Source organism: Athene noctua, chromosome 1 (genome assembly GCF_965140245.1).
Source record: "Athene noctua chromosome 1, bAthNoc1.hap1.1, whole genome shotgun sequence".
Classification (NCBI taxonomy): Eukaryota; Metazoa; Chordata; class Aves; order Strigiformes; family Strigidae; genus Athene; species Athene noctua.
This window is the reverse complement of record NC_134037.1, coordinates 239,960,543-239,973,289: the sequence shown is the minus strand read 5'-3', so window position 1 is coordinate 239,973,289 and position 12,747 is coordinate 239,960,543. Positions and strand designations below refer to the sequence as shown.

Genomic DNA, 12,747 nt, shown 5'->3' with positions numbered 1-12,747 from the left:
ATGTTCAAGTAACTGGAACTCCAGACAGAAAGCAGAAGTTTTGAGAATGTGCAGGAACCAGACTCGCAAAGGCTGGACACTACCTGAAGGCAAAAGGCACATCAGTCTTCCTAAAGAAAGTAATTCAAATAATTTGGACTGCCCTTCAGTATGATGGAAGTGGGCTACTGACATGCTTAACATTAGATGCCATGCCACTAAAATGTTGCTTGGACATTCTTGTCCTTCATTTTACTGCTGCTGTGACAATGCAACAGCCCACAAAGCATCACCAAGAGGGTCCTCTCTCTAGGCTGACTATGTTTGTATCTTGCTCTATGAAAGCTTAATCCTTGTAATGTTAAGCAAGCATCCCATCCTCATTGCAATATTCAGACACCCTCTGAACCATCTCATTTAAATCCATACACACAAAGCTCTTTGCATCTTGACTTCAGAAGAGCAACTTGTCATCTTCTCTCATCCTTTCCACAGACACTGACTTACTCCTTCATGTAAGGTTCTTCCCTTGGAGTTCACCTTTTCTATCAAATCTTACGGTTTACAAGACTGACTATTCCTTACTTTACCCAGCTAACAGCAGCAGATTAAACTTCCAGTCTGGATCTCTTGCTTTTCTTCTCCTCATATTTAAAGTTATCCTAGTAAATTTTAAACATTGTTTTTAATACAGTTAAGAAAATTTTAACATGGCTAACATAGTAAACTCATCTTCAAAATCTCACCTGGAAACCTACTTCTGTTGTGGTGCCATGCAGCTCATGTTTATCTAACAGTGGTTAGGTGAATGTGGACCTTTGTTTCTACTTCTTCTTTTTACTTTCTACCTCTTCTACCTGTTGTTTTTTGTTGCCATCTCTTCTCCCCAACTCTTAGTGTAGGTAAGTTTGGAGCAAGGTGGGGCTGTGAAGCTGCCTGCCTGTCAGTGCAGTTACTGTATGGCAAAGAAAAGTCCTCCTACCATAGAAAGTCTTCACTATGGGCAGGGCTAGAGACTATTTGCTCTCATTACCACTGTATCCGGGAAGGCTAGGAGACATCTGTTGAATCTGTGTAATAGCCCTGACATCCATTTGCCCTTTGTCTTTCCAGCTGACCCACCCTGATCATTAACATAAATAAAAACACTGTTTTGTTTTCCCACCTCCAGGCAGCTGCAGAACCTTTCCCAACCAGCTGTAAGCCAAATCTCTTGTCCCTGGAGTCCTAATGCTTGGGAAACCCGCTAAGCATTCTTGGTTTGCAATTTGTGAAAAGCAGCATTTTCTCTCGTGCTCTGTGCCTTTCAGCTAGCTTAATCTGGGATCAGCAATGAGGGGAGATGATATGGGCTGAAGTCATGGCAAAGGAATGAAACAAGAGAGAATGGTAGTGGCAGAGGAACACATTAGATACTAGATTATTTCATTCTTCAGCTGTATAGTTTAATATTGTAAATTAAGATGAACATTAGTTGCCCTCTCTGTTCTGAATCCCTGTGTTTCTCTTTCTTTACTGTGCTGGCCTACAAGGCTTGGGCTCCTCAGAAGGCTTTTCTCAGCTGTCTCTGCTCTACAAGCTGACACTGACTCAGCCCTAGAGCTGTTAGCCAAATAACATAGTTAGCAAAGGCTGACCTCCTTGACTAACTTGGCCAGAGGCACCTTGCGTGCACAAAAGAAGAGATGTGGGATTTACTTATGGGTGCAGTTCTATCAGGAGAATCAGGCACATGGTCTAATATTTTTGCATGCTTCCTAAGCCCTGACAAACTCCTGGAGACTTTCCCGTTGCAGTTCTGTCCCCATAGTGTCTCCTGGACAAAAGACACAGAGCTGGCCATAGCATGGAGAATAATATTCCCCCAGGCCACAGTCACGTTGCCTGAGGCTGCCTCCAGCAGGAAACATCATGGGGAAAGTGGGAGAGTGACTGGGAGTTTATCACTCCTGTTTACATCAGAGCTGTATTGCCACTGGCAGATGTGGTCTTATTTCCATCATTTTCTTGACAGTTTGGAGGTTCATCATCAGATAGGATTGCTGGCCAGATCACGAGTCGGTGCCATGGCTCTGGAGGCACACCACCCGGAGTTCTCTGTCCCTGCTCCTGCCAGCATTGGGGCAGAGTCCCCATCAGCCATCACACACAAAAAGGATGTGACCTTATAATCACAACTTCATAAACATTTTTGAGAAACACATATTGCTGACAGAGACTTGGAGGTAATCTAAATCTTAGGGAAGGATGAAAACTCTGTGAAGCTATATTCAAAGACAGATTTAGTTTGGCCATATCTTTAATCTGAGGACCGGTTAAAAGAAGAAGAGTTTCAGTGACTAATTTCTACAGGGCCTGAAATATAACAGGTTATTAAACACAAACACACAACCCAACAGCTGCAGAATCTGACAGAGACATTGTTCTCCCTGCGCATTTGGTAATAGAGTATTTCAGATGATTAAATAGCTAATAAAGTCAGAGTCTTTGCTAAGTAGATGGATACCAGCAATATTGCAAAGGTAATTATAGACTTCTATCAAAAAATTCTTGACTCAAAATATTTATTCTCAGACTGAAGCTAATATGCAGGTCTCAGTTAAAGAGAAAATATTTTAGCTACTCTTAAAAGGTTTCCAATTTGCTCTACTGTAGTGGCTTTCAATTACAGCCAGTTTCAAGGTGTATGTTTTCTGACTGAATATTGCTTTTTTCAAAGTAAATTCTCACCAGCTGTCACATGAAACGATTTCTTCCATTAATCATGATCTTATGCTTTTTTGGCAGCACAGGGATCTGCATCTTTAGGTTGTTTATTTCCGTTGCTCCTTCACAGGCATTAGACAGTTGTGATATCAGTACTGCTCTAAACTTACAATGGTAAGAAAGGGTCTGAGGAACAGAAAACAGTGTTAGGGATGCTTGCAAAAAGACCTATAGAAAAGTCTTGCATGAACAAAATTATTAATCTGCCTCTTTCTGCTATTTCAGCATTTTTTTTTCCACTGATCTTTTAGATCCTTTACTCCTTCCTTGTGAGGGCCATTAGAAAACTGGGGTATTTTTTTTTATATCTTGCATACACAGCTATGCTAGCTAATTCCTAGACTGCAGCAAAAAAAGTTCTTTACATCAGTAAATTATTATCAGAGAGGCATGCAGCAGAGCTTATATTTATGCTGAAGATAGTTTATCTCTACCTATGATTATTTTTGCCTGGTTTATAAAAATGTAATAGGTACTCATTTCCATTTAACTGAGCTAACACACATCATGAAGCAATGTCCATGTCTGCTTTGCTTTGCATTTTGTGATGCCAACTCTTATGTCTGCTTTACCAACCCCACCCGCTGCCTCAACACAGTCTTTCTCGTCTTCAAAGCCCTATCTTGCGGACTCATTCCTATTGTAAAAACAGAGAGAAATTAGAGGGCAATTGCTTAACAGCAATAAAAGATATTTTAAATCTATACAAAGAAAATGTTATTGAATTGCTCTCCTACTATTTGGGTAACACTGCATTTCTCAGACAATAATTTCCAAGAAGCAGAGAGTTTCGGGTATACGCGTATGGCACGCTGGAGGAAGTGCGCTGAAGACCAGCATGCTCCTGCTGCAGATGTGGCTGCCTCTACTACCTGCAGCTCCAGCATCACCGTTTGTGAGGTAAAGCACAGCCTGCGCTCACCCCACCTATAAAAGGCAGCATGGAGATGTCTGTGACTACAGCTGTGTGACTTAACCTGCTCTGACGTTAAGAAATGCTCTCACGTATTTCATGTCCATACATAGTAAAACACACGTAAAGAAAGGGTGTCAGACTCTGAGCTCCAGCCCTTCAGGAAGATCCGCCATGGTCAAGAGAGGATTGCTGGTGTACTCTATCATGCTGGTGAGTTGTAAAAATAGTCATATCAAAACCATAAGCAGGACTATTCTCTAGTTATCCCTTATTCAGAGGAAAATCAGTCTCACAAGCAAATGAAGGATTTCAGCAGCATGCACATGGGATGCCTGCACAGTCGCAGAGGGTTGTTGCTTCGTGGATGCAAGCATGGAGTGCATTACAAATGACTGAAAGCTGTAGAGCTTACAGCACACCTGGGCAAGTACTTGAGTGTGCAGGATCCAGAAGGTTTTTGGAGGCTACTACAATACATGTTAAACTACTTATTCTTCTGCATCTAAATATGGTCGCCAGGTAGGTTGAGAGTTAGGTCCAAGAAAGAAATTTTTATCAAGATCTCAATTTATGACAGAGTTCAAGGAGCTTTGTATCCTTTTCTGCTCAATGTTTGCTCAGGTTTTTAAGGCACTTACACTTCATGCTGTGGTTGGATCTAGGGTTTCATTTTGTTCCCATTTTTAGTGAAGTTTGAGTGCAACAAAGAGTATTTTAGCCTCTATTTACTGCAGTGACCATCAGCTAGATAGATCTTGTATTTCTACTGTCAGTGGCAATAAGAAGTTGGTGACAAAAATTACTATTGTGGTTGTAACTGCAGTGTTATTTATAAACAGCTAGATGCAGAAAAAATGCAATTTAAATTTCATTGTGAGCAATACTCAGGCCTAGAGCTCCCTGATGCACAATTCATAGCTGCTTAAATTGTAGTCATTACTTTCATACTGCAATACTGTTTGTCATGATAAAGGGAAATTACTTTTCTGTCAATTACTTCCGCAAGATTAGTTAATTTACATTTGCAAAGGGTATGGAGCAGCATCGCAATTCCGTGGAGATGCTTCTCAGAAGCATTTGGCAATTTAAGGTTTTGGGGAAAAAGTAAATGGAAGTCAACTTCAAAATGTAAAAAGGGGACATATCCCAAGGTCTTTGCACCCCAATGAAGAGCATCAATGGAAAGTAGATATGTCACTTACAGACTGCCAACTACAATGTTGCAGAAAATTGTATTGAGGAGCTGGAAGAGGCGTGCTCTTCTTAGCTTCAGTACTGGGCAGCCAAGCTGGCAACATTTGAAATCACTGCTCCTGACTACACGTGAGCTGTGCGTGCGAGTAATTTCTATAAAATGTACTACCCTTTGGCATCCTCTTCTGCAGACTTCTGTATGTTTGTTTAATCCATGTTGTGATGGAGATAGCAAGAGCCAAAAAGATAAGGAGGAATGTTACTTTTACTTACTTGCTTGAAAATTCTGGGTGAGTTTTAGCATGCCTGACTTGGATACCCACCCAAGGCATCACAGCTTCTGACCCCAGCAGCATAATTTAAGGTGTTGCAGTCTGGTCCCTGAGTTTCTTGGAGAGGCGATGGAGTGACTGTGTGCAGTGGTGCCCGAGGGACAATGCAGCACTCCTCCACCATTCCTGAGAAGCTGCTTCAGGAAGGAGTGCTAGAGCATCCCCTGGGATCCCTCTTGCTAAAATCAGGGGCGGTGTGGGAGGGAGCAGCAGCTGTGCCTCCTGCAGCCTATGCCATGCTCTCAGGGGTGAGGGCACTTGCTGCAGATGTGGCAGGACACTGTACTGTGGCACCCCAGCCTGCAGGGATTCACACCCACACGTTCCCCAAAGAGAGAGTAAAATTTTCTCTTCTCTCCAGGGAAATAGTGGAAAGGCCTTTGGAAAATGCAGCATTCAAGCAAGGCCTCAGATTTAGCACAGAGAATGGGCAGGCTTATAACCTACCTCTGTCCTGCAGCCAGGCAGGGTTGCTTAAACCACCTTGAAGTTGAGGTCACGGATATTTTTTTGCAAGTAGAGTAGAACCTGTGGAGTGCAGACACACCGTGTAGGTGTACTGCCATGGACTATGTGCAGCTGGCACAGCAGAGCTTAACCTCTAGGTATTACTGCAATTAAAATGATGAAATACCAACAGCACAGGCATCCTCAACACTGACGCTTGTGTTCAGGCATGTCAGACTATGCTGATACTGATACCCTGATCCTATATTGGCATCACAGCTCTCATGGCATTTTGCAATGTTTTAAATTTGAATCCCCACCAAATTCCAGCAAATACAGTTGCAGTCGTCCTTCCTAATATTGCTCTCTTGATACAAGGGGCAGAGTATTCTTATCTTTACTTCCCAGCCTAAGCTGCATACAGTTGCTGTTGCTGTACTTTAGTGCAGAGTGTTTCAAAGACAGAAATTATATAGGAGGGAGTTCTCTGAAGAGTTTACAAAGTGTTTGAGGGCACCTTAATTATATGTTATTTCTGTTCCTATAAGATTTAGTAGATTTGCAACACTGCTCAACTCAAAACTGGAGTCTGCTCCAGCCACCCATTAAAAACTTCACAAAGTCCTTAAAAATCATGAATGTTTATGTTGCCTTTAATTATTTTTGATTTCAGTTGCCTGGATTTTCTTTTGAGATGCATTTTCGTGGTTAACATCAAGGCTAGAATCCTACCTCACACAAAAGGTAAATCCACACTTGTCTCCAAGAATTAGAATTAGGTGGGCATAAGTTCTGCTGGTTAATAAAGATAGGTATGAAGACATGAAGGTAAGCGTAAAGATATAAAGGTGTAAAGATACGTATCAAAATATAAAGATGCGTATCGAGGTATAAAGATACAGATTGGAATTCTTAAAGTTTCAGCTTGAAATGATGACAGACAATATCCAAAATTATTTTTGGACTTTTTTTGTCTTTGGCTAAACTCCAAAATATTAGAGTCAGTCCCACTGGTTAGCTCACAGCTTAGGTCTTTAAATGTTCCCTGTTCAAAACATACTTAATTCCTCCATTTGTGTCACTGCAATAATATGCCAGGGAAAGGATTCTTAGCCCTTTATTCACAGAGGGACAGACATAACCAGTCTGCTGGTTCTGTATATGTAAACAGTTGAAAAAGGTAGGTTTTCTCGTGATGGCCAGATATGCCATTCACACTGCTGTAATTTCAGGACATAATGCAGTGGCACTGAAACAGCTGGAGTTTAAATGTTGAAAAATCCAGTTGCGGTTGTAAAGGTTTTGGGATTAACTGCATTTGGGACCCCTCTAATATTTCTGGATAATGCCAGAGAGCTTGTGGTCTGGGCTGCTCAGCAGTGCACCTTCCTCCTGCCCTGCACATCCCCCTTACAGGTGTGTGAACCCAAATGGTGCATCTACCTTTGACACATGGATACACCTTTTCTCTGAGAACCCACAACCAGCAATTTAATTAAGGTAATTTGATTTGTCTTCAAAACAATGTATTATGCATTAATTAAGGTAACTTAATTTGTCTTCAAAACAGAGTATTATTCATTCACCCTAAGGCATGAAACACATAGTACAGAGGGCAACAAACAACACCAGAGGTACATGACTGTTACTCATACCCTCATCTTTCCCCTTGCCAGCTTTTGCGCTTTCTCATTTTCAGCTTCAAGAAGCATTTGTGTAGTATTAGCATGAGTCTGTTTTTTCAGCGCTTTCCTTTGCCCTGTAACTCCCTTCCTTTCACACATTGCTTCTGGACAGCTTCTTTCAGGTGACTCAAAGTCTCGATTTTCACAAAGATTTTATGAGATTATAGTGTGATACTTCTTAGGCCTGAAAAAACAGTGATACTACCGGTGTTCCAGCTGAGATGTGATCTCTTAGGTCCACAACCTCCTTGAATTTGCAGTCTCTTTTGTATGTGCTAAGCCACTGCTTCTCTTCTTCTGCTTGATCCCTTTCAAACCTTTACTGACTCACTGCACAACAAATATCCCCATCTTACAAATGCATATGTGGAAGCAGAATATTAATATTAAAAATTAAAATATCAGGCACATTTTTCTCGTTTCCTAATGAAACTACTTATTCCAAAATAACAGCCTGTGATACATTCCTTTTATCTGCCCCAGATGCAACATAATGCTAAATACTTATAAAATGTAAGATTTTATAAAACTTTAAATTTTTGATAAAATATTATAAATCTTTGTAAACTTTGTAATTAGGCTGCATACATCATATGAATATTTTGTGCTACAGGTAAACCTTGTGCCCATACAGACAGAATTTAGTAAGTTATTTTTGACTAATAGAGTGCAGTTGTTGAGAACATGCCCACACAGCACAAAAATATCTGAGTAATGATAAAAAGTACTTCAAAAGAAACTGTTTTAGATTGAGTTTGGCTGAGCCTTTACTTCATCTAATCCCCACTTCAGTGGTAGATATGAGCACATTTCATTCTAGGAACTTGTGAAGCACCAAAGAAGAACAAGCGACCCCCTGCCTGTTGGCTTCGTCGGTGGGGTTTTTTTGGTGATGCTGAATGTTTAGACTTGAGTGACCCTGGAAATCCGCACAGCAGGTAGCACTTGTAATGAACTTAAGATCCGAACATAACGTGGTTTTGTTTCCTGTTCGGAGTAACCAGGACACCAGTCTCACCCCAGACCCTATGCAAAGTCCTCCTCTTAAGATCCTTCTGCTGCTTTGGCATTTCCAGCTAGCAGACATGAATTGCTATTGGTAAAAATATCACGGAATTCAGTCCTTTAGCTGCAGCAAGAGAGATATAAACCAGTCCTTTTTGACCAGCAATAGCAGTATGCGCTGGCTCTCCCAGCTGAAACATGGCCAACATGCCTTTGGGATGAATTTCAGGAGATAGGACAGAGTCTGTAGATAGCCACACAAAACCTCCCTTTAGGGCAGCAGCTCTGGACTATCCTAGCAGGCAGAAGAGGGAAATCAAAGTGGTTGTAGGGAAGCCCCACCTATAGTGCATTAGTGTCTCCACAACAAAGACCTGGGAGTTATTTTGCTGGGTAGGTAGCCATGGGAACAGCATGGTTATCATCACAAAACAGAGGTGGAAATAGAACTTTCTCCAGGAAGGGGGAAGCAGCTTCCAGGAGGTGCCAGAGTATCACAGAGAGCAGCACTTTCGCAGCAAGAAGCCAGGCTTCCTAAAACAATATCACCAGTAAAGAATAACATAAACCAGAAAGTTATCAAAGGAAACCTAAAATCTTTCTGAGAGTAAGGAAAGAAAATAGAGTAACGCATGCACTTTATTGTTTGAGGCCTGTGTCAAATGCTTAGACAAGTATGACGGCAAGTAGTTGGATCTAGAAGCTTTCTGCAAAACCATGAATAGTTTGAAGAGACATAATTGAAGTTGGTAGAATAGAAGTGAGATTGTGCTGTTTATTATTTTCTTTTGGAAGAAGCTGCAGGTGAAAGCACAACTGGAAGCTGGCAGGACCACAGCCATCCTTCTGCTAGCAATGCGCACAACTGCTGCAGCTCTTCGTTTACCTCCTCGCCCAGCCTGGCAGGGATGCCAGCTGCATGTATGGTGCCACATTCCAACTCTGGTCACACTGGAACAAATCTAGGGTCATGTCAGTGACTTCAATGAAGTTATTCTTTATCCACGCTTGCCTAGCTGAGAATCCGGCCCATTCTATCTAGGTAGCAATATCTAATAGAGAAAAGACTGACAAATTAAGGCAACAAGAAGAATCAGACTATATCACATGAAGAGGAAACATTTTACATTATAAGGATTATAGAGGCCCTTTAGTTTAAGGACTTTATCAGCATTTAAAAGACCGGCCACTGAAAGACATTTTTGTATGTAACTAGATTTTTTTTATCCCTTATTTGCTATTTTATGAAATTGAAAGAAAATTCATTGATTTTAACAGTATTGAAATAAAAATACTGCAATTTGTTCAACACAGAACACTAATTCATTATACATCTATTAGCATTTTGGGTTACGATGCCTTCCATATCTTCCACATCAATTAAGAAGGCCTCTCTGACTGAAATATGTTGAGTTTCATGATTTTCTCTGTGGGAGCATTTTTCTGACAGTGCCAAGCTCAGCTTTGGGAAAAACACTGTTTTGCTCTTCTGGACAAATCTGGGGTGTCCATGCTGTAGTGACCAACAAAAGATAGAGGAAAGGAATGAAGGTAAGGGAAATTTATCATCACTGCATTATTTCCAGTAAATTCAGATTCAGTCACATGGCTTGATGATACTGTAAATCTGACTTGAAATATTCCAGTGCTGTAACAAAAACTCTGCAACCAGTGATATAAGAGTAGCAAAATGGTATAGATTTACTTTAGCAGTTCATTTGCTAAAGAAATATTGACATTTACTTTGTACCAGGCAACAGACTGAATTGCCTCATTGCCAGTTGTATGAAGTTAGTATACATCCCATGTTATGTGCTCTGACTAATTCCACAGAAATGCACTTGCATGCCCACACCTCATCTGGATGCTGTTTGTGTTGCTGCTTGATCTGGAGGAGCCCAGATGAAGAATGAGTGTTGGTGGATCCACTGGGGATGGGATTTCTGCCATACCTAGTTAGCAATGACACGCCACGGATTTTTCTTTTCATATCACCTTTGGATTTCACCTGGGTTCACCAGAATATAAAAGTATAAACTGATGCAATAAAAGTATAAACTGATTCAATGCAGTTGCCAAGGCACAGAAACATGAAGTTGCTCGCTTTCTAAGGAAAATATATGTTAAATTGGGAAGGGTGTTGGATTGTTTTGGGTAGCTAGAGAGAGCTGTGGCACAATCCAGACAGGAACTGAAATAACATTTTTTTTAAAAGCATGTACTTCAGCTTTTACTAACATCTAACTGAATCAAGAAAAGTTCCAACTTTGTGTATAAAATAACATCCTAGGATGACACTAGACCATCCTGGACGGTTCCCATAGGAAAGTGAAAATATCAGAAGCCTGGAGTCACAAATTGTCTGCTCAGGTTTGGACTCCTGACCTGCATATCAGCCTCTAGGGCTCTCCTACAGAAACCACTTCATTATTCCTATTCAAACGCATGCAAGAAAGATCAGGTTAATAATGTTTCAGCTACAAGAACGATCCTCCTGTGCACTAGTAATGTATCTGTTGAAGTTTTTTCTATAAAACTGCATCATAGTGGACAATATTCTCTTAAACTAATTTCCTGCAATCATCGTTAATTGGCCAGCTTGCTAACACCTGGTACCAACAGATTTTTCATCTAGGGAACGCAGTGCCACATAATGGTAACAGCAGGTTTCAACCTAATCCTCCTCCATACACAAGCAAACATCAAATGACGCCCGTGACAAAGACACAGACCAGCCTGACATTTGCTGATAACTCCAAGGAGATTCTCCCTCAGCACAACTAGTCCTGTTAAAACATATTTTCCAGTGGAAAAGATAATTTGAAACCATTTCCAGCTAGACTAATTGCATTCACTGGAAAGAGCATCCTCCTCCACTTCAGTACACATTTATTAGTCCAGCCACAAATGCAGCTAACATTTTGTGAAGTTTACCAAAGCAGTAATTATTTCATCTTACAAGAATTTGCAACAGCTTGCTTGATAATGAAAAGTTATTATGCAGATATATATACTTCATGCAAAGTTGCACACACACACACACAAAAGTAAAAAAAAAAAAAAAAGTAGGCATTTAAAACTGATGTTTAAATTCCACTCACAGTTTTGAAGTCTAAGCATGAAACTTCTTACTTTGCAGCTGTAGCTCCAAGCTGTCTGGAAAGATAATGCAGTCCATCAGATATCCTGGTTTTGTTTTCTTGCATAAAAATATCATCTGTCACAGGCACAGGAGCTGACTTCAAGGACCAGCCCCTTCGGCGGAGCACACCAATCGGGAGACCCTGGGAGCACATGTGGAAAGCCACTTGCCTGCACGCCAGCCACAGGCAGCACATGTTCCGTGGGACCCCCGTGCCAGATGAACAGGGGTGTCAGTGAAACACGGCGCTGGGGTGCCTCAGCCAGGGCTGCCCGGCCCTGAGCCCAGCTGCAGGAGGCAAAATGCAGGGGTGGTGGGGGAGCGTGACCGTGGCCGTGGGAGCACGGGCAGAGCCTTTCGCATACTGTCTCTGTGTCACCGGTCCTGCGAAACCAGCCATAAGAACAGCAGAGCCGGAGGCCAAAAATTGTGCCTAGCTCCTTTTGGCCTTATTCTTTACTGTTTTAAATAAAGTCATTTATGATTGTATTAAATGCTTCTTCACTTTTTCTCCTAGTTGCTATTCTAACTCCATTTATGGCTTTTTATTCCAAACCTCATCCCTGCAAAACCATGCCCGTGAAAAAGTCCCAGAGGGTCAGCCTCGCCTGGGTTTTCCTCCCTTTCCCTGAAAGCTCGCGCTCTCCCCTCACCGCAGGACCAGCTGCCCGCGGGCTCCCTGCTCCTCCTCTGCCTCCGCAACAGCTGCCCGGCTCTGCCACGCAAGCTCCCTGCACGCCGCTTTGCTCTGTGCCTGTCAGCCAGAGAGGTCATTTTCTTCTTGCATCAGTTTAACCTGATGACATTTAAATTCAAACTCCTTATAAAGTGTATTTAGAGACATACACCCACAGCTCCCCAGCTCGCTGCACGCTCAGCCCTTGCACAGAACCAGAGGTGATAAAAATACATGCACATTAATGTGAGTTGAAAGTGCAGCAGTAACGAAGTGCATGAAGTCAAAAATCAGACCATACATAGGTAAGCATGATGAAATAACATCTGTAGATTTGTTTTCACTCCTGGAAGCATACTTGCAAGTCACGACATGCTGGGGCTGGGAAGGGAAACCAGTAAACACACCAGTGCAAAAGCCGTGCCTTTTCCAGCTGAAGTATGAGACCTAAAGGCCTTCGCATCTCGCACCTCTCCTGATCTCAGTACTGGCTTTATTAATTCAGTTTTATTTGATCAAATAGCCTTTTGCAGGGAGGGTGCAGGTTAGAGTGGACCAGCTGTAATAAGAACTGCTAGCTCTAGTCTGTGAATAACTTGCTGATT

The 12,747-nt window shown here is 41.7% G+C and overlaps 1 protein-coding gene across 2 annotated transcripts in view; it reads right to left on the bottom strand.

Annotated features, from left to right (window-relative positions):
* Window positions 1–12,747, bottom strand: part of STARD13 (StAR related lipid transfer domain containing 13) — a 315,514-nt gene that overhangs the window by 292,697 nt on the left and 10,070 nt on the right. The window contains exon 2 of one of the 2 annotated variants that reach the window (XM_074914327.1): window positions 11,426–11,480. The gene's annotated coding sequence lies outside the window, so the exon portion shown is untranslated. Of the gene's footprint in view, window positions 1–11,425; window positions 11,501–12,747 lie in introns of those variants that run through there. The other variant, XM_074914338.1, reaches the window with a different exon arrangement.